This window comes from Urtica dioica, chromosome 7 (genome assembly GCF_054948205.1).
Source record: "Urtica dioica subsp. dioica isolate 48M chromosome 7, U.dioica_male_clone48M_v1_H2, whole genome shotgun sequence".
Classification (NCBI taxonomy): Eukaryota; Viridiplantae; Streptophyta; class Magnoliopsida; order Rosales; family Urticaceae; genus Urtica; species Urtica dioica.
In genome coordinates this window covers 21,034,763-21,056,968 of record NC_142762.1, presented here as the reverse complement: position 1 = coordinate 21,056,968, position 22,206 = coordinate 21,034,763, and the positions used below count along the sequence as shown (strand labels likewise).

Here is a 22,206-nt window from a genome sequence, read left to right as displayed (position 1 = left end):
AACACGAAAAATATTTGGAGCTTGTCTTTTTTGGCAAACAAACTATAGCTTATGACACGCTTGTGCACTATGTCACCACCAGCAGGGTTCTGAGACTCATTCACATGGATCTCATGGGTCCCATGCAGGTTGGGTGAATTGCGAGCAAGAATTACACATCCTTGTGTGGGTTGATGATTTTTCTAGATATACCTGGATTTATTTTCTTCGAGAAAAGTCAGATGCTTTCAAGGCATTTCATACTCTGTGTCTCAAACTTTAGAGGGAAAAAGAGTATACAACTGGCAAGATGATTCGGATGTCACGACCCGTGAGCAATAGCTCACCCATGAGCCGCAACTGACCGACCCAAAATCATACATTACTCATAATATAAACACATATTAATGATAGTAGCACGGAAGGTTTATATATATTAAAGTAGTTTACTGAAAATCCGGAGAATTTTTTTCGCTTTGAATAAAGCTTAGAGTCTTATAGCGACTCATATACATATACGTTCCGGAATGCTTTAACAAATAAAACTAATCCCTGGTTTGTCTGACCACGTAGCCCATAGATCAAGGCGATGCGCGCTAGGTATCGGTCTTCAACTCCGCTTCATGCTTACGAGCTTTTCCCTTATCTACATTACTAAGGGTCATAAAGCTATTAGTTAAATGACTCAGTAAGTAGGAGTATATCTAGAAAAAAGCTAAATTTCATGTGACGTTCAAACAAGTACATAAGTATGCAATATGAGAGCTAGAATCTAATGCTAGAGCATGACTGACGCGTGAAGTCACACTATACTTACATACTTGCTTCCAAGTAGGATTTTACAACATCCTCTACTACTACGTTCCGAATGACAAAAAGCCAGCCTCAGACCTCGAGCAGTGGTCTTACGACGGCTTGAGTGTTTTAAGATGGTATGGGATCCACTAGTTTGACCATCTTCATCTGGCACTGGCACAAGTGTGCCGCCTTGGCACGACAATGAGTTCACTTAGAGCGGCTGCTCACTGCTGAATAGGATCCCTCCAAGAGTTTGCCCATCGTCATCGGGTTGGCTCCAAGTGTTTGTCCATTGTTATTGGGTTCTCTCCAAGCGTCTGCCCGTACTGTTAAGTCCTCCCTAGTTTTGAGCAAGGATTTAAATACCGGGGGAACCGGACGGGAACCGGTCCGGTTCCCGCTTTTTGGAGCTCCCCGCCACCGGAACCACCAAAACCGAAAGTTTCCGGTGGTTCCAGGGGAATCGGACCGGGATTCGGGTAGGAACCCACTTCCCGGTCCGGTCCAATTAAAAAAAACAAAACCGGGTATAAATACCCGGTTTACCTAAAAATATCATCGTTTGGGACGGGAAGAAGGAGCTCAAAACCCGCCGCGACCTAGACCAGATTTGCCAGCTTCCCGACCGGATCCCGCCGTCTCGCCCAGTTCCCGACGCGCCGAAGGCCAAATCTTCCCAGATCCCGCCGGTAATCCCTTTCCCGGTCCACTTCCCGGCCAAATTTTATTTTTTGATGATTTTGAGTTTAAAACTTGAAATTTCTTGATAATTTTTTAAGATTAAGTATAAATTGATAGTTGTGAACTTAAATGTAGTGTTGATTTAAGGTTTGTGTTCATGATTCTAATTTTTTGTAATTAATCCGAATTATTTGGTAATTTTTTATTATTATTTAGTGATGATTAAGGTTATGATGAAGTGGTTTATTGATTTATGAAGAAATTTTGTGACTTGTTTTTAATTTTAGAAATTTTGTGTTGATGTTTGTAATTTTTTTGGATTTAATCCGAATTATTTGATAATTTTGTGATTAGTTAGTGATGATTAAGGTTATGATGAACTTGTTTATTGAATTATGAAGAAATTTGTGACTTGTTTTTAATTTTAGAAATTTTGTGTTGATGTTTGTAATTTTTTTGGATTTAATCCGAATTATTTGATAATGTTGTGATTAGTTAGTGATGATTAAGGTTATGATGAACTTGTTTATTGATTTATGAAGAAATTTTGTGACTTGTTTTTAATTTTAGAAATTTTGTGTTGATGTTTGTAATTTTTTTGGATTTAATCCGTATTATTTGATAATTTTGTGATATTTTGTAAATGTTATTTTTTCATTTGTAGATTACAAGTTGCAAGAATGTCGGCCCCCGACCCAGCTAGGAAGTATTGCACACCTATACCCGGAAAAAGTAGCCGCCACCAGTGCATATTTTGCGAGCACATTATGGGAGGTGGCGGCATCACGAGAGTGAAAAACCACCTAGCCCATGTAGACCCAACGAGGAGTGTCAAATTCTGTGAGAAAGTCCCTCCTGAAGTGAAAACAGAGATGAAAAGTTTACTTCAAGGCAATGTCGTAAAAAAGAAGAACAAACAGTCGTTGGAATCTACGCTTCGCACGACATTGACTAAAAATGTTGCCGTGGAAGAATCAAACGAAGAAGACTACGAAGCGCAATTACGAGCAGTTATGAAGAGGTCAAGACAAGAGGCGGCGCAGACGGAATGGGAGGCTCGGATGATGTCGGGGCCCGGCAGTGGTTCTACGGCAAAATCTCCACCAGCTGCTCCGTCATTATATAAGTCAGCGAGTGCGAAGCAAACAAAAATTGATGAGATCGTGGATCCGAAGAAGAGAACGTTGTTGGAATCGATCTAGGGTTTGAGAAAATAATTAACGCTTCGGTAAGCGGCGGAATTTTAAAAATTTTCTTTTACTAGTAAAACAGTTTTTACTAACCTAGACAAGTGCAAGTACATGTAATTAAAACCAATATGAGCTAGAAGTTTACTAACCTTTCTTGAAGCTTGAACTTTGAAGAAGCTTTTGGAAAGTTCGCAACACTCATCTCCCCTCGCAGCACGTCTCTCTTTCTTTCCTCGGCACCTCGAGCAACCACGAAAGTTTCTATCACTAAATCACTCGAAAAGAAGGAATCAGTGAGTGGGCAATTTTAAACGCTACGACTTAAGAACGAGTCTCGAAGTCGCAGAGCTAAACACTAGGTCGAGTGAGGACCTAGGTGCCAAGACAAGAAAATATCGAAAATAAACTAGAGAGAGAGAGAGGATTTTCGGCCAAGTTCTAGAGAGAGAGTCTCTCAAATCTCTTAAACTTGGATGAATGAAATGTGAGGAAATTAGGCTCCTATTTATAGGAGAGGTCTCACCTTCAATAAGGTAGTTTCCTCTTCTATAGAATATCACATATTCATGAGCAATTTCCTCTTTTTTCCCTTTGAGACACTCGGCCAACTCAAGGCTTCTAGAAGCCTTGATTTGTTTCCAATTTTGTTCAAGGCCTTGCCTTGTTTCTCACTTGGCCGATTCCCACTTTCCTCTTGGACGAAATTTGTTTCCTCTTTTTCTTTTGGCAAGTATCTAAATACATTTATGCACAAAATAATCTCTTTCTCTTTGGTATTTTGGGCGCCCATCTCTCATCTAGAAGGAGCTTCTAGAAGCTTCTTCATTTGTTCATGGCAACATGAGAAAAGCTCATTAAGAATTTTCAATGAAATTCTTATGAAATGAAATTAATTCATAAGGCCCAATAATCAAGTTATGGCCGAGTGATATTAAGTCATCAAATGAACTTGTCAAAATTTATTGACATCCATTTCATCCTTATGTCTCAAAAGACAAAAATACCATTTCCACAATTTTCGTTCTTGTTTTGACTTAGCTTCCAGTTTAACAATTCCTATCGATGTGATTCGTGACAATGACCCCATGGACCCAAATGAACAAAGCTTGAGCTAAACACTTGGACTCAAAAGTTCACAAACCTTTTCCAAGTTTAGCTTAATGCCAACTGACTCCACTAAAGAGCTGACACTGAAAATCTCTCGGTTCAAATGAATTTGTTTTCTACTCAAGAATTCGACCTAATTATGATGAGCGGATCCACTGAATATTATCTATGTTTACCCTTCATGAATGTCATCAGCTAGTCGGGATTTACTAAATTACCATTTTACCCTTCTAGCTGTTATTTCCTCAACTCCTTTGTCGCTTGTGAATAAGTTAGAAACAATGTATTGACGAGGAGCTAACAAGTCACATTGTTTCATCCAAAAGAGTCAGGACTCAATTTGGACACTGGCCAGTTCATTTATTCACACTCCAAGGAACAAAGCATGAGGTGACATACATTGCATTTCAGCAATCTTGTACATGAATTCCATATCTATGAGAACTTCACAAAGTTACTCATGACAGACTCACAACTTAGTACTTCACCAATAGGCCTTGTTCGGAATCACATAGTGAGTCCGAACTTTGACTTTCTCAAATGAGAATACTAAGGTGTGAAATGCCATGTCTCATTTCAGGATTAAGGTAAGCATGACGCAATTCATACATAGTGACTTCGAGACATAAGAGGTTAAATGGTTTGTTCTTATATTGTCTCTAGAAGTGCACTGGTCAATTCAGTACCTTCGGAAGATACCTAGAAGAACTATAGAGTTCCCAACTCTCAATGCCTCATAACCAGACATCATAGATTCTTCTAACAATCATACTGAGGTCAATAGTCCTTTGACCCTAAGATTGCGAATATATCGTTTTAAGCAAACTACGAAGAGTTTGTTCATGCAAATCTACATTTGTCTCTTCGTAAGTTGTTAAGTTTGTTTATGGACTAAAAGACTATGGTTTTATCATAAAGCTTCAGACAAGGAAGATTGAATGAACGTTTCAACTTTATTATTAATGAATAAGCAATTACAAGCAAGAGTCTTCGTAAGACTATATGACATCAAATGTACATAAATAGACACTACTACTCTTCTTGTGGGCACCATTGACAACAAACTCCCACTTGACTCAAAGAAGATGTGAGTAGTCCTACATGCCTAATCCCTCTCGAAGTTGGTCGAAGACCATGTTCGCTAGGGCCTTGGTGAATGGATCTGCCAGAGATCTACTTCACCTCCACGTCTCCGCGTTGTGCGATCTCTCGAATCAAATGGTATTTCCTCTCAATATGCTTAGAGCGCTTATGGCTTCGAGGTTCCTTTGAGTTAGCGACAGCCCCACTATTATCACAATAAAGGGTCATGGGCTCGTCGACGTTTGGAACAACTTCCAAATACTTAAGGAATTTTCTAAGCCATACAGCCTCTTTGGATGCTTCACAAGCAGCCACATATTCTGCTTCCATTGTGGAGTCAGCAATGCAAGATTGCTTAATACTTCTCCACACAACAGCTCCACCATTAAGGATGAACACAGATCCCGAAGTGGATTTCCTGGAATCCTTATCCGCTTGAAAATCGGAGTCGGTATATCCCGTCATAGTCAGGTCAGTACCTGAGTATGTAAGCATCAAGTTCCTAGTTCTTCGAAGATACTTAAGAACATGCTTAACAGCAATCCAGTGCTCGGGTCCAGGGTTGGATTGGAAACGACTAACTACGCCAACGGCGAAACATATATCAGGTCTAGTGCAAAGCATAGCATACATGAGGCTTCCTACGGCAGAGGCGTAAGGAATCTTCCTCATGTCTTCAATCTCTTGTGCAGTCTTGGGAGACTGGTCCTTAGAGAGTGAAACTCCATGCCTAAAGGGTGTTTGACCCCTCTTGCAGTCTTGCATCGAGAAGCGATCCATCACCTTATCAATATAAGATGCTTGAGAGAGCGATAGGGTCCGGTTTTTCCTATCTCGAAAGATTTGGATTCCCAGAATGTACGCGGCTTCTCCTAGATCCTTCATATCGAATTGCTTTGCTAGCCAGACCTTAACCTCAGATAACTTACCCACGTCATTACCAATGAGAAGTATATCATCGACATATAGTACCAGAAACACAACTTTACCTTCGTGTATTAACTTGTAAACACAAGGCTCATCTATTGACTGTTCAAAGCCAAAGCTCTTTACAGTTTCATCGAATCTAATATTCCATGACCTAGATGCTTGCTTTAGTCCATAAATGGATTTAAGCAACTCACAAACCTTGGTCTCTTGACCTTTATCCACGAAACCGTCTGGTTGAGCCATGTAAATGCGCTCGTCAAGATTGCCATTCAGAAAGGCTGTCTTGACATCCATTTGCCAGATCTCATAGTCGAGAGCTGCAGCTATGGATAGGAGTATGCGGATGGATTTAAGCATCGCGACTAGCGAGAAGGTTTCTTCATAGTCAATCCCTTCTTGTTGGGTATAACCCTTCGCCACAAATCGTGCTTTGAACGTCTTGACGTTCCCATCAGGACCCCTTTTCTTCTTGTATATCCACTTACACCCTACGGGTTTAATCCCTTCAGGAAGGTCTACAAGTTTCCAGACTTTGTTGACATACATCGAGTGCATTTCAACTTTCATGGCGTCAAGCCAAAGGTTTGATTCAGAACAAGCCATCGCTTGGCTATAGGAAACAGGGTCATCCATGTCGGAGACGGCTACAAGAGAGTCTCCATAAGACATGTACCTGTCAGGCTTATGAGTAGCCCTCCCACTACGTCTAAGTACTACTTGACGAGATTCTGATGAGTTAGGTTGTGTTTCAGTTGGGGTAAGAACAGTTCTTACAGATGAGGTAGAAGCTTCCTCACCCAACTTTTCTTCAAGCACAATTTTGCTTCTAGGTTTCGCATCCTTCATAAAGTCCTCCTCAAGGAAACGAGCATTCGTGCTAACGAAAGTCTTATCGTCCTCGGGACAATAGAAAGTAAAACCTTTGGTTTCCTTCGGATATCCTACAAACAGGCACAATTCTGACCTACTAGCCAACTTGCTAGTCTTTTGCCTCAACACGTGTGCAGGGCAACCCCAAATTCGGATGCGGCTAAGATTCACTTTACGGCCAGTCCATCGTTCATAAGGAGTACCAGGAACCGTTTTAGATGGAACTTGGTTCAGAATGTAAGCGGCTGTTTCGAGGGCATATCCCCAAAAGGAAAGCGGGAGTGATGAGTAACTCATCATCGATCTAACCATTTCCATACGAGTTCGGTTTCTTCTCTCTGACACTCCGTTTTGTTGAGGTGTGCCAGGTGCGGTAAGCTGAGAAGCGATACCTTCTTCTTTAAGAAAGTCATCGAACTCTCCAGACATATACTCACCACCTCGATCAGATCGAAGGGTTTTGATCACTTTGCCAGTTTGCTTTTCCACTAAAGCCCTAAAGACCTTAAATACGTTAAAGGTCTCGGATTTGTGTTTGAGCAAATAGACAAACCCATATCGTGAGTAATCATCAGTGAAGGTAACGAAGTATTCGTATCCTCCATGTGCCTGTTGGCTGAGCGGACCACATACATCAGAATGTATTAGTTCCAGCAACTCAGTGGCTCTTCGACCTTTATCAGAGAAAGGTCGCTTAGTCATTTTTCCTTCTATGCAGGATTCACAAGTAGGTAGTGAACCTATTGCAGAGGCTTGGAGTGGACCATCCCTCACAAGTCTCTTAATCCTTTCTAGACTGATATGACCAAGTCTTAAGTGCCATAGGTGTGTTGATTTTGATAGATCGGAGGATTCAGAAAGTTTGATCCTCTTTGGCTCCCTAATTAGATTATTATCTATTTCGGTGTCTAAAAGAGAAGGTTGGGTGGGATAGATGTAGAAAAGAGCATTCTTCATACATGCATCAGTGACAAAAGAATTATCAGGAAACGAAATACGAATTCCATTCTTAATGAACTTTAAACAATAATCTTGCTCACGAAGACGAGCAACGGATATTAAGTTCTTCCCAAAGGTAGGAACAAAATATACATTATTCAAGTTTAAAGTGCGGTCTTCAAAAGACAGCGTCACGGATCCCACAGCCTTTGCAGACACCAGGCTCCCATCACCCCATTTGAAACAGAACTCGCCTTCCTCTAAGCTTTTGGTTTTCTTGAAACCATTCAAGGAGCAACAAATATGGTTAGTAGCAGCGGAGTCAAGAATCCACGTTGATACATTATCAGCTACTAAGCATGCTTCGGTAACTAGTACAATACTATGTTCCTTTGCTTTGAGATTGGCAGGACAGTTCTTTTTATCGGCCTTGTGAGGTCTCTTCACAGTTCCAGAGGCGGAGGCTTTTTGCTCAGTAGCATGTGCCTCTCCTTGACTCCTCTTTCTCTTAGTGAGACCTTCAGCAGTGTGAAATTCCTTCATAAGCTTGGTAACAGTGTACTCTAGCTTGTTTATGAAGTAATTCATCTTGGAGGTATCAAGAGATGCGGGGAGAGTTTCTAAGATCATATCTATGATATTCTTCCCATCAATCTCAGATCCTAGGATTTCCATTTTACTCAGATGACTAATGATCAATATCATAAAGTCTCCAATAGGAGTCCTAGCCTGCATATGACAGTTCATAAACTGTCGGACTGCTTGTAGCCTTGTTTGACGCCTTTGCCCTCCAAACATCTCAAGGAGATTGTAGAGCATGTCAGCGACAGTCTCGAAGTCACGATGTTGCTCTTTCAGCACATTGTTCATAGATGCCAAGATATAGCACCTCACAATCTCATCGGATCGAAGCCAGGCCGCTAAGGCGTCATTGTCCTCTTGAGTTGAATCATCATTCGTCAGAGGAGGACACGGGGTGGTGAGTACCCATTTGTGCTTGTTAACGGTAGGTATTATGTCGAGGTTACGTTTCCAGTCGACGTAATTGTCGCCTTCGAGTTTATTCGAGGAAAGAATTGTAGAGAGAGGGTTGAGAGACATATTGCCTATATAAGTTGAAACAAGTTTATGATTAGTCTTTGGTTTAGGATTTAAGTTTTATTAAGACTTTTGTAAAAACCAAAGGTGTTATAAACCAAACGATAATTTACTCCCTCAAGAGAAGGCCGCAAAAAATCTCCATTTATAAGTAAATGACACATCATTAATTCTAAGCCAAGATGTCAATACATCTATTTTGACTAGCCACCTTTTAAATTGGTTTGATCACTCACATCCTTTCGCAGAGCCTCAAGGGAGGATACTAGGGATTGAGCCTAAGTGTGCAACCAACCACTTAGTCCAAAAGATCAGCTTTGAAAAACAATCCCCCAAGGGGAGGCCTTGTCATCATTGCATCACTCTCGGACGTACCTCATTGAGCAATGATCGAAGCAATAACGCCTTGGAGTACTCACATTTAAGTGAGGGTCGCAAGAGCGGCTCTTAGTCCCACGTTATTGCATCTTTCACTAGTGTTGGGGATCGCGGGTTACAAACAACGAATATAACCCTCCCACTTAGTTTTTGGAGTTGGTTCATCGACTCTTATAATTTCGGAAACAAATTTCCTAGTTAGAGAGCGACAGAGCGGACAACTAGAAGAGAATCCTAGATCGACATGTTCAGAGCAGTATTAGTGCATAAAGGCACAAGGGACATACTCGATCTTTTCCTATTTTCTATTTCGGGAAAGTGCGTGAGGGAAGTGTGAACTTCAACTCACTCGAACACTTGAAAGTTTGAGATTACACATCCTTTTATTTTTCGGCTTGTCTACAAGGAGACCTCCCACTCAAATTTTCAAGAGCATATAGATTTTGAACATATGTGATATAGATATAGTTTTGAAAACATTTTGAAAATTTATTTGATTTGGATGACAAAATATTTTCAAGTTTGAAAGTGAAAACGGTTTTTCAAAATTCAAACTAGTTTTGTAAAAATTCAATTTCAATTAAACTTTCAAAAATCAAAACATTTTAATCTTACACATCATGTTTATAATCATATGAAAAACATTTTTGCTCAAGAAAATTTTCTCATTAGAGTTCTATAACTCATGGTAGTGGGGTTTGAAAATCCGGATTTCTAAAAAACTGGAGTTTCAGACAGCCGCGCACCTCGGAGTAAAATCGCCATATCTGGCGGCTCCGATGTCCTTTTGAGCCGAAACCGGTGGAATTGGACAGAGGACAGACAGAGCTTTAATTTGATTCAAGAATCATTAAATTTAGATTTCTGAGCAGAGAGTTATGCCACTTTTAATGCGGGTTTACTCCAGCTCAAAGAAAAAGAAATAAATTAAAACTTTGGTCCTTTTTAGGTGCGAAAAAGAATCAAGTGTAACGGAACGTTTTAAGATGTTGTTTAAAGCTTTTATATGTGTTTTATTAGCAGGGTAATAACATAGAATAAAAGAAATAACAACATGCATAAAACGATTCAAGTAAAAATAAGAAACTAGCAAGATATCAAAACTAGTCACAAAATTTTACTCGAAATTTCTCAAACCTTTAAAACACGTTTTTCAATATAAAAAATTAAAAACTTTTAGAACTGATTCTAATGTGTTTTAAAAACATCCCAAACTCATAGAAAATCAACATGCTTTTTAATTTAAAGGCAAGAGCATTAAATTAAAAAAAATCTAAGATTACAATTCTAACTTGTCACAAAATTAGTAAACTTTCGAAAACGATTTTCAAGCTCATAATTTTAAAAACATGTACATGCTAATCTTTGACCATAGCTCTGATACCATTTGTTGGAATCGATTTAAGGTTTGAGAAAATAATTAACGCTTCGGTAAGCGGCGGAATTTTAAAAAATTTCTTTTACTAGTAAAACAGTTTTTACTAACCTAGACAAGTGCAAGTACATGTAATTAAAACCAATATGAGCTAGAAGTTTACTAACCTTTCTTGAAGCTTGAACTTTGAAGAAGCTTTTGGAAAGTTCGCAACGCTCATCTCCCCTCGCAGCACGTCTCTCTTTCTTTCCTCGGCACCTCGAGCAACCACGAAAGTTTCTATCACTAAATCACTCGAAAAGAAGGAATCAGTGAGTGGGCAATTTTAAACGCTACGACTTAAGAACGAGTCTCGAAGTCGCAGAGCTAAACACTAGGTCGAGTGAGGACCTAGGTGCCAAGACAAGAAAATATCGAAAATAAACTAGAGAGAGAGAGGATTTTCGGCCAAGTTCTAGAGAGAGAATCTCTCAAATCTCTTAAACTTGGATGAATGAAATGTGAGGAAATTAGGCTCCTATTTATAGGAGAGGTCTCACCTTCAATAAGGTAGTTTCCTCTTCTATAGAATATCACATATTCATGAGCAATTTCCTCTTTTTTCCATTTGAGACACTCGGCCAACTCAAGGCTTCTAGAAGCCTTGATTTGTTTCCAATTTTGTTCAAGGCCTTGCCTTGTCTCTCACTTGGCCGATTCCCACTTTCCTCTTGGAGGAAATTTGTTTCCTCTTTTTCTTTTGGCAAGTATCTAAATACATTTATGCACAAAATAATCTCTTTCTCTTTGGTATTTTGGGCGCCCATCTCTCATCTAGAAGGAGCTTCTAGAAGCTTCTTCATTTGTTCATGGCAACATGAGAAAAGCTCATTAAGAATTTTCAATGAAATTCTTATGAAATGAAATTAATTCACAAGGCCCAATAATCAAGTTATGGCCGAGTGATATTAAGTCATCAAATGAACTTGGTCAAAATTTATTGACATCCATTTCATCCTTATGTCTCAAAAGACAAAAATACCCTTTCGACAATTTTCGTTCTTGTTTTGACTTAGCTTCCAGTTTAACAATTCCTATCGATGTGATTCGTGACAGTGACCCCATGGACCCAAATGAACAAAGCTTGAGCTAAACACTTGGACTCAAAAGTTCACAAACCTTTTCCAAGTTTAGCTTAATGCCAACTGACTCCACTAAAGAGCTGACACTGAAAATCTCTCGGTTCAAATGAATTTGTTTTCTACTCAAGAATTCGACCTAATTATGATGAGCGGATCCACTGAATATTATCTATGTTTACCCTTCATGAATGTCATCAGCTAATCGGGATTTACTAAATTACCATTTTACCCTTCTAGCTGTTATTTCCTCAACTCCTTTGTCGCTTGTGAATAAGTTAGAAACAATGTATCGACGAGGAGCTAACAAGTCACATTGTTTCATCCAAAAGAGTCAGGACTCAATTTGGACACTGGCCAGTTCATTTATTCACACTCCAAGGAACAAAGCATGAGGTGACATACATTGCATTTCAGCAATCTTGTACATGAATTCCATATCTATGAGAACTTCACAAAGTTACTCATGACAGACTCACAACTTAGTACTTCACCAATAGGCCTTGTTCGGAATCACATAGTGAGTCCGAACTTTGACTTTCTCAAATGAGAATACTAAGGTGTGAAACGCCATGTCTCATTTCAGGATTAAGGTAAGCATGACGCAATTCATACATAGTGACTTCGAGACATAAGAGGTTAAATGGTTTGTTCTTATATTGTCTCTAGAAGTGCACTGGTCAATTCAGTACCTTCGGAAGATACCTAGAAGAACTATAGAGTTCCCAACTCTCAATGCCTCATAACCAGACATCATAGATTCTTCTAACAATCATACTGAGGTCAATAGTCCTTTGACACTAAGATTGCGAATATATCGTTTTAAGCAAACTACGAAGAGTTTGTTCATGCAAATCTACATTTGTGTCTTCGTAAGTTGTTAAGTTTGTTTATGGACTAAAAGACTATGGTTTTATCATAAAGCTTCAGACAAGGAAGATTGAATGAACGTTTCAACTTTATTATTAATGAATAAGCAATTACAAGCAAGAGTCTTCGTAAGACTATATGACATCAAATGTACATAAATAGACACTACTACTCTTCTTGTGGGCACCATTGACAACAAACGTGGCTCGGAAGACACATAACAAAATTCTTTGTTCACCAACATGTGCCGGCGAGTAAGGCCTCCTCGCATGAGTTCAAAAACATGATAGCGTCCGCTCAAGACCTGGGTAATCCTCAATTCGTGATAAGTAATTTTATTTTCATATTGTCGAATCGCATGTGTTCTTGAAACGTTAACATGATGTATATTGGCATATTGCAGGTCCAGGCGTTCCTATACCAACTCCGTATGACAAGTACCTCGATATGGAGGTTACAGACGCGGAGAACTACCTTGAAGAACAAAAGAAGCGGTGGGTAAAATACGGCTGCACCATACTCACTGATGGTTGGACGGGGCCGATCAGACTGAGCATCATAAACATTATGGTTTATTGTGCTGGTGCGACGGTGTTCTTAAAGTCCGTTGATGCATCAAACCATACGAAAACAGGGGAGTACATCTATGGAATATTGAGGTCAGCGCTCAAAGAAATCGGAAAACAGAATGTCGTCCAAGTTGTGATCGACAACGGTTCGAACTACAGGAGTGCCGGGTTGAAATTACAACGCAAGTACCATGTGTACTGGACACCTTGCGCCGCACATTGTCTAGATCTGATGTTTGAAGATATTGGGAAGAGAGATAGTGTTAAGCAAACTATCAAAGCTGCGAGGGATGCGACTAAGTTCATCTACAACCACGGCACTGTGTTGTCCAAGTTACGGGAGACATCCCCAGGTGAAATCATCCGTCCCGACGCAACAAGATTTGCCACGAACTATCTAGCTCTCAGAAGTCTCCGAGAGAAGAGAGCTGTGTTGAGGACGATGTTTAGTAGTCAATGGTGGGATGATTCCACATTGAGTGCAACTCCTACAGGTACATCCATATCCGAGACATGTTTAAATCCCAGATTCTGGCATTTGGTGGACGAAGTATGTGCCATATTCGAGCCGATGTACACTACTCTTCGATTAGTGGACTCTGAGGTGCATCCCACGATGGGATTACTATTCTACGTCTTCCACGAGATGAAAAAGAAGTTGGAAGCGATGAGTGGGAAGAAATGGGGTGTCGACATCGTTAACCACAGATGGAGTACTCAAATGGAACATCCACTACACATTGCAGCTTTCTTCCTAAATCCAAAGTTATTGTTTAACCCCGATATAACCATGAACAATACTCACATGGCCGCTGTCACAAAGGTTTTCGACTTCTTGCATCCGGATCTTGATAGGTCAACTCTTGGGAGAGAGGTATAAAACTATAAATTGTTACAAGTTATATCACATTCTGAATATATGAGTCTGATTTGATTTTCTAATTACAGTTAATCGCATTTTGAGACGCTCGAGGGGACTTCTCACAAAGAAGTGATGTTTCGGCACGAGGCACCCTTTGTGCAAGTAAGCTTGTGAGATGAATTGTATGCATTAACTATGTCATGGAATGGTAAGAAATTACATGATATGATTTATTTCACATGATTGCAGGTGAGTGGTGGGCGCTTTACGGAAATTGGACCCCGACTTTACAGACGTTGGCCATTCGAATTTTGTCACAAACTTCATCCGCCTCCGCTTGTGAGAGGAATTGGAGTACATTTGCCCTCGTCCACACAAAACAAAGGAACCGTCTAGTGTACAGCAGACTCGAGAAGCTTGTTTTCTGCTCGTACAACATGAAGTTGCAGCTCCGTGAAGCAACTCCGATTCACGACAACAACCTCAACCCGATGGATCCTTTGGATATCATCAAATGAGCTTTCGAACGCTCGGGGAATGACAATGAGGGAGACGACGAAATGCTCCGCTGGATTGACGAAGTTCACATGGACGACGTCAACCAGAACCCGGATCCGGCAGTAGCTGAAGCGGCTCGAGAGCATGGAGTTGATCCGGATTGAGTGCTGAACGAGGACGTCCAACCTCAACGCGGATCCGGAGACAGTTCGGATTCAGATGGCGGAGGTTCAAGCCGTAGATCAAGCGGAGCAGGTGGAGGTGCAGGTGATGGTGGATCAGGGGGAGGTGATGGAGGTTCCTATCGGTCTGGGGGATCCTTTACTGCTGGAGGCACCTCATTTGGTGATGTCGGCGGTGCTCAACTCGGATACGCACCATCGCAAGAAGATTTCGATCGTCTTCATCACCCTGTCTTTTTTGATTCAGGATACGTGCGCGGAGGTCAGGGCGGAGGTATGAATGATGCCATGTCATTTACGTCTAGCAATGACGTTGATGACTTGTCCTACAACTTCGGATCGGTAACAATTGGTCCTCAAGGCACAGAGTCATCTTATGATGACAGATCTTCCAGTTACAACTACCAGGACTCCTATGCATCAAGTTACGCTCCCGAAACAGTGCAACCAGTTCCAGGTTATCCCCTCCACTCCATGTTTGTTGGTTCATCTCACTATGAGTACGACTATCACTTGAACAAGTACTTTAGTGCATATGCTCATTATATGACTTGGTATGATTACTGTATGACCGCTGCATACGGTCGCTTTGAGTAGTCATTTGTATCCCTCCTATGTTGAATTTGTTGAACAATAGTATTTGGTGGATTGTGTTGAACTTTATCATTTTGGTTATTAAACTTACTTTTTGTTGTGTTTGTAATTTCGTATTGTGTTGAAATATTCTACACTATTTTTAATTTTATGAATTTTATCCTACGTACTTTGTATGTTTTTTTGTATATTTCTTTTCTGAATTTCCCTCGGTAAATACGGTATTTAACGGTATTCCTCTACGGTAACGGTAAGTTCAACGGTACCGGTTTCCTTTTTTTTTCTCGCTTCCCCCGGTATTCCTTTACGGTACGGGGGGTTACCAGTAAATTCGAAGGCTCGGAACGGTAACGGTAACGGTATTTCGATCCTTGGTTTCGAGTACTCATCGCCATACAGACCGCATTGGTCTGCCACACACAACTCAAGGACTTATGGGTACCAGTGACAACCTTTCAATTAAGGTTCGTGTACTCTACAACACATTTAGTACACATTTATTCTACTACAGGAGAGCATCTCAAGATAAACCCCGATAGAATTAACGTTTCTCTTTTGTTCTCGTTAAGGATTTTATAAAGATGACTTGGGACGTGACTCCCGATGCTTCTACTCTTGGTTCGAATCCAAGAGTTGATTTATGCCTCTCCAGTAACCCCTGACCTAACTTATCCACTACAGATAGCAGAGGGTTCTAACAAGAACAAATAACATCGTGGCTGGTTCATGCACTTTTATCAGCATTGATCAATCACTTGGTGAGTGATCTAAGTGGAAAGTAAGGGGAGTTTAAACACAAGAGAAGCTTGAGTTAGAATTCACAAGGGTAGTCTTGGAGTTTAGGAAAATGTGATCATTCAGGGTTATCCGCTACTGTACTTATTCTATCAGTTAGTGAAGTTCTCTTTCCACCGCGAGTATCATCTCTCCGGCTGTAGGCACGATTGGCGGAACTGGGTTACTAATTCCTTGTTTCTTGTTTGGTAAATTGTCTAGTATTGATTGACTTATCTTAACATCACTCAGAGAGATCAAGAAAAGAAAACAGTGAATACAATTTTTCACGTATATTTTTCAATAGGCTTACCTCCGTGTTTGGCTTAACAAATATCTATTACCTAGTTTGAGGGGATTGCGAAAACATTGTATGCACTTTTTGACGTCCAATTTTCAACAGGCTTACTTCCGTGCTTGGATTAACAAATGTCTATCACTTAGTTTGAGGGGAATGCGAAAAATGTCAAACTAGTCTTCTACGAGATTTTAAAGTTATCTGCTCATATATGTAATTTAGTGTATTTTTTATTCTTATGAGATAATTAGAGATTTTATGTACTTTCAATTAGTGCAGGAGCTGTCAATTAGAGCTAGGAATAGAAAGTTGTCATCTTCCAGAAGTTGATAAGGATCAATTTGATCTCCATCATGTATATATTCATGCTTCTCTCGGCAATGAAATGAGCAATAAGAAATACATATTCCCAAAAGCCTATTAGAGTCAAACAAATTTAAGGCTAAAATTGCTAGGTTGATCATATTATATATATCGTGACTCGTGAGACATTGATGTTAAATTCCTGTACTTTAGGTGACTACGGCATTTGAGGATGAATATATGAGGCTTAAAGACTTTCTGCCGGATAATTTCAAAAGTAATATGATTATCTCCAAAAGTTACTCAAATCAGGTCAGTTAATATTTCAACTTGTAAAATTAATGACATTTTTGTATGAAATAATTTAGGAACAATTTGGCCTATAATCCACATTCTTTTTAAAAAATAATTAAAATATAATTTTATTAAGAAACCAGTTCACCATGGCGAAGTAAATTAAATTAATTGAATTAAATTAACTGTTTTAGTTATTTAATTTACTTCGGTCTAATTGATTATTTTCTTAATAAAATAAAATTTTGGCTATAATCAATGATTAAGATACCGATATCGATACAAAAGTTATGATTTTAGCGATATATTGACTAGTGCTAACTGATATATCGATTGGTATCTTATAAAAGTATACATAGCGGTTACCGATAATAGTGATGATATATAACTGATATATTGTTTACCTACGGATATAGCGAATAATATCTTAAAAAAATATATAAATATAATATTTATTTTTTAAAATGAATATAATATATAGAAACATGTCTAATAAATATACATAGATATTTGTATTTTTTTATGTATTTATTTATAAAGTAAAAGCAAAAAAAAAATTGTGTCCACAATGAATATCGTACACACATATGCATAAAGAATTTTGGTCACTTATGTACGCGTGCACAAAATAAGATCGTATATACAAGTGAATGCTTGAATGCAATTAATTGGGCATGTAATAATAATTTTAAACATAGTCCACGACCATAGTAAAAATGTAATTTATTGTAGTTAAAATTAAAAAAAAAATACCGACAATAAATCGGTATTTAGTGGTATAACCGAAGTATACCGTTGGTATTTTAAACTTACTATAATTTTAAAATAAACTAACAAATTAGTTAATTGCAACAAATTCTTCAATAACTTAACTAATTTTACGTGTATAGATAATAATAATCAAAACTTTATGCAGATTTGGATAGTTGGAGATGGAGTGACCGAGGAGGAACAATTAAAAGCATCAAAAGGAACACTATTTGTTCCGTTTTCTCAATTCCCACTGAAGAAATTGCGTGGACTGCCTTTATCACGATGCCCCAGCCATGTTGGCTCCCAAGTCTCTCGAGAACATACATGCTTGTGAGGTATGCATTAGTGACGCTTTAATTTTTTTAATTTGAAAAAAATATTATTTATCATCGTTCTAAAAAAATTAACAAGTTTTTCTTTGAAGAAAACAACCATTATATATACATGTTTACATAAGTATCTCGTTCGAAGATATTATTTTCATGAATATCTTAAAATTTCAACAAATACCGCTTGATTTTTAACAATGTAAATAGTAGAATAATAAAATTGTAAATAATAAAGAAAATGATAGTAAATATATATATATATAACTAAATAAAAAGTTAAAGTTGAAATTAGGCCAATAGTTCCCCTCCTCTTAAAAAATAGTTCAAGTTCTATTTTATATATAAAAAAAAAACTGCTGTCAATTAATTAATTAAAAATAAATTTAACTTACTCTTTAATCATCTAATTTACGACGGATCTTGTGGACTAAATTTTGTTAATAAAATAAAACTTTGTCATACCAGAAATTCTTGAAAATGAAAGAAGGTGGTTAATAGACAAAGTTTGGAAAAAGAAACTAGAAGGACTACAGAAATACAGGATCATTTATAAGTTTAAACTTTATAACTTCTTGTTTATCACCAGTAGTCTTTTAACTTGTAAGAGAACCGCACTTTGATTCGTAATTTATTGGGGAAATTACATAACTAATGTTTTCTAAGTATAATATTTTCAAAATATTGATTATTTTAAATTTTTTAAAAACAGTATTTTTATTAAACGGTGAATACTTATTTTTTTTATAAATAAAATTTTAAACAATATATAGAGTTAAATAGAGAGCCCAAAACAGTGAATAATTTCTAAAAAAAAAGTTAAAAGCATAAAAAAAAATATCAAGAAAAATAACCATTTACAACGTAAAAACTTTTTGCATTTTTAGTCCCTATGAAGTTTTTGTTGATATTTGTCAACAACAAAAAATATATGTTTTAAACTTTTAACAATTATAAGTATTATTTTTAACAGTATCGGTCAATTTACACAAAATATATGCTAATAAAATGAGGCTTTTTATTACACAGTTTTACAGGTATATTAATTTTTATGAAACAAACTTTCAGGAAATAATAAGGGGTACTACACAAATACGTATTCCAATTAATTATGTCTATGATATATATATATATATATATATAGATATATATATATATATAGATATATATATATATATAATATTTTGTTGAAGTACGAAAAAATAGGTGTTATATATAGTTGCCCAAGTCCAGTCGTTTAAGAGGATTAATGCCTAAAAAGAAGAATTAAGGGCCAAATATGACCATCCAACAAGTGTAAGAGCTACTATCTCAAAAAAAAAAAAGACCTAATTCATACTAAATATATGAGAGTGTTTAACAATTTCATAAACTACTAGAAAGATAACACATTAAAATATGGCTTGCTAGATATATATAGCCATATGAAAACTCGAGTTTCGCTATATAATCAATTTTTGATAAAATTTATGTAATTAGTCATGAGATTTTATTAACAAAATAAAAAATAACGTTAATAATTATAAATAATCATTAATAATTATAAATAAATCATTAGACTCATAAGCACAAATGAAATACTAAAAAAATATAAACACACATCATCACATCATAATGACTATTTACTTGTAATTTACAAATGATCTTGTAATTTAGAAATGGTTAGATATATAACAAATCTTCAAATTTTGATGGATTTGTTAAATTTGAAATATAAATCAACTTCGATTGAAACAAATTTCCTCTGACTTTAAGAAATTATTGTTTTTAATTGAAATAGCCCAATAGGGTCTTAACATATATTTATCAGTCACTTTCCTAATGTTCTCAGGAGTTGAAATTTTAAACAGTTATCAATTAACCAACTAATTCTAATGAATGTTTACATATATAAAAGGCCATTATTCTATTACTAGATGCCTGATATACAGATTTTCAAAATGTTAATTATTATGTTTTGTCAGAAACTTATAATTCTTGTTTTTACTTTATATTTTTGCTTCGCCTTGACTCAAATCCTCTTCACTACATATATACTTGCCTGAAATGAGTGATATTATTGTAGAATCGGTTACCGAGTGCTAGCCGTGTAGCGGGAATAGTGCATGCTTTAGAAGGTTGGAGTGTGAGAATGAACGTGGGAATGAGATGATCAACAGTTCCGATTCCTTCCATTTCAACAGAGTCTGGGAATCAACTCTGCGCCATGGTTTCAAGCCTCTACCAAACTCTACTTCATAAATATATCATTATATATATAATGATCAGTTAAAGAATAGCTTGGCAAAACTAATAATCATGTGTTATGGATTAGTGACACGTATCTTGTCGATTTATTTATATGTGTACAGTGAAATAACTAAATTAAAACCTGGCTTGATGGATTTCAGTGATTTGAACTTTTGCAATACGATCATATTGTTTGCATTAGTTTTTCTTTCAAATAATTTAAAAAGAATAAGCCATGATAACAACCACAAGCTTTTTTTTCAGATTAAAATATTAGGATAATAAATGGTATTGATGTCAACGTAATTTGAAAACGTGGAATTCCGCGGAAGTATTGATGTCAAAAGAGAAAAGACTAAGTTTTTGGTGAAAGAATAAGCGCATAAACACTATTCACGCACATATCACATGCACATCACTCGCATGCTCTGAAAACGCGGCTCCCATCACGAGATCAGAGTCCAGGGCGTATCAATTTTGGTATTTGAGCAAAATCTTGAGACAAGAGTAACGATGGAGGAGTTTATGGCAGAAATGAGGCAGTATATGGAGGCACAAGCGGCAACGAACGCGGCAGCAACAGAAGCTCAAGCAGCGAAGAACGCGGCGGTAGCGGAGGAGCTTAGGCGGTTGCTTGTAAGGCGTTCACAGAGGAGCTCTGAACCCACCAAGAGAATTTGGAAAAAAACGAGTTGAAGCAATTAATGCGAATCTGGAAAAACCGCGAGCGAAGAAGATGGAAGTCGTTGGAATCGGTCTAAACGATGGAACGTTGGGACATGCAGCATCTATGCTCGAGAACGCGGCACCAACGTGGAAGGAAATCGCGTTGTCCGCTCGTGATTTCCAGTGATTTGAAGATCCCGTCTGTCAGAGGACAGCGGTAGGGGTACAAAGTCTCAGCTATGATGATCAACCAAGGCGACGAGCGAGGTGACACCTAAGGCTATGGACAATACGATGCGACTCTAGGTTTTCATTCCACCCTCTACGATTCTTGCGGGACTTAGAATGGAGGACTCGGACGTGGGTCGAGGGGCAGCGACGGTGGAGAGTTACGAGGCAGCAGAGCAAGGGGCGGCGGTTGTGGTCGAAATGGCAGCACTGGAGTTAGAAGTTGGCTGGATTAGAGGATTGGAGCTGAAAGATAGAAAAGGAACCCTAAATTAGGATTTTCAAATTAAATGGTAGAATCGGGGGATTAGAGAGTGTTTTCGGGGAGATTTATATTTAAAGGAAAGGGTGAAGAGTAGTTGGTCGAGCATATTAAATACTTCTAATCGAATCCCAGGGAGTCTCGACAAAGAAGGTTGGACTTCTCGTACTATGACGGGATAAGTAATCCCACTGAGCGGTTATAGAAGCCCAACGACTTGTTCAAGGATCAGGGAATGACTAAAGATCGTAAACAGGTTGGATTTCTGTTTGCGTGACCAGCCGCCGAGTTGTTTTGCACGCTTCGACGGTTGATGGATCGCAAACTATCCTTGGGCCGAGTTGTTGGCATTGATGCCCACGAGAAGAGTAGTAGTTGTTGCTTATATGAATTTGGTATAATAAAGTCTCACAAAGGCTCTTGCTTGTAACTGCTAAATAATTAATAAAGAGTTGAAACTTTCATTCATTCTTCTGTGTTTGTTTGAAGCTTTATGATAAAGCTTTGTCTTTAGTCCTTAAGAAAACCTAACAACCAATGAAGAGTCAAATACATATTTGCATGAACAAGTCTTCATGGTTTGCTTAAAACAGTATATTCACAATCTAAGGATCAAATGGCTATTGATCTCAGTATGATTGATAGGAGAACCTATAATGTCTGATTATGAGACATAGAGAGTTGGAGACTCTATAGTTCTTCCTAGGTATCTTATGAAGATACTGAATTGACAAGTGCACTTCTATAGACAATGTAAGAACAAACCTTTAACCTTTTCTGTCTCAAAGTCTCTATGTATGAATTGCATCATGCTTACCTCAATCCTGAAATAAGACATGTCACTTCATAGCAAACATACTCTCATTTGAGAAAGTCAGAGTTCTAGATTCACTATGTGATATAGACTAGACCTATTGATGAAGTACTAAGTTATGAAGATGTCATGAACAAC

The 22,206-nt window shown here is 37.9% G+C and overlaps 1 pseudogene; it reads left to right on the top strand.

Annotated features, from left to right (window-relative positions):
• Window positions 1-20,110, top strand: part of LOC149390381 (very-long-chain aldehyde decarbonylase CER1-like) — a 124,117-nt pseudogene extending 104,007 nt beyond the window's left edge.
• The last annotated feature ends 2,096 nt before the right edge of the window (window positions 20,111-22,206 follow it).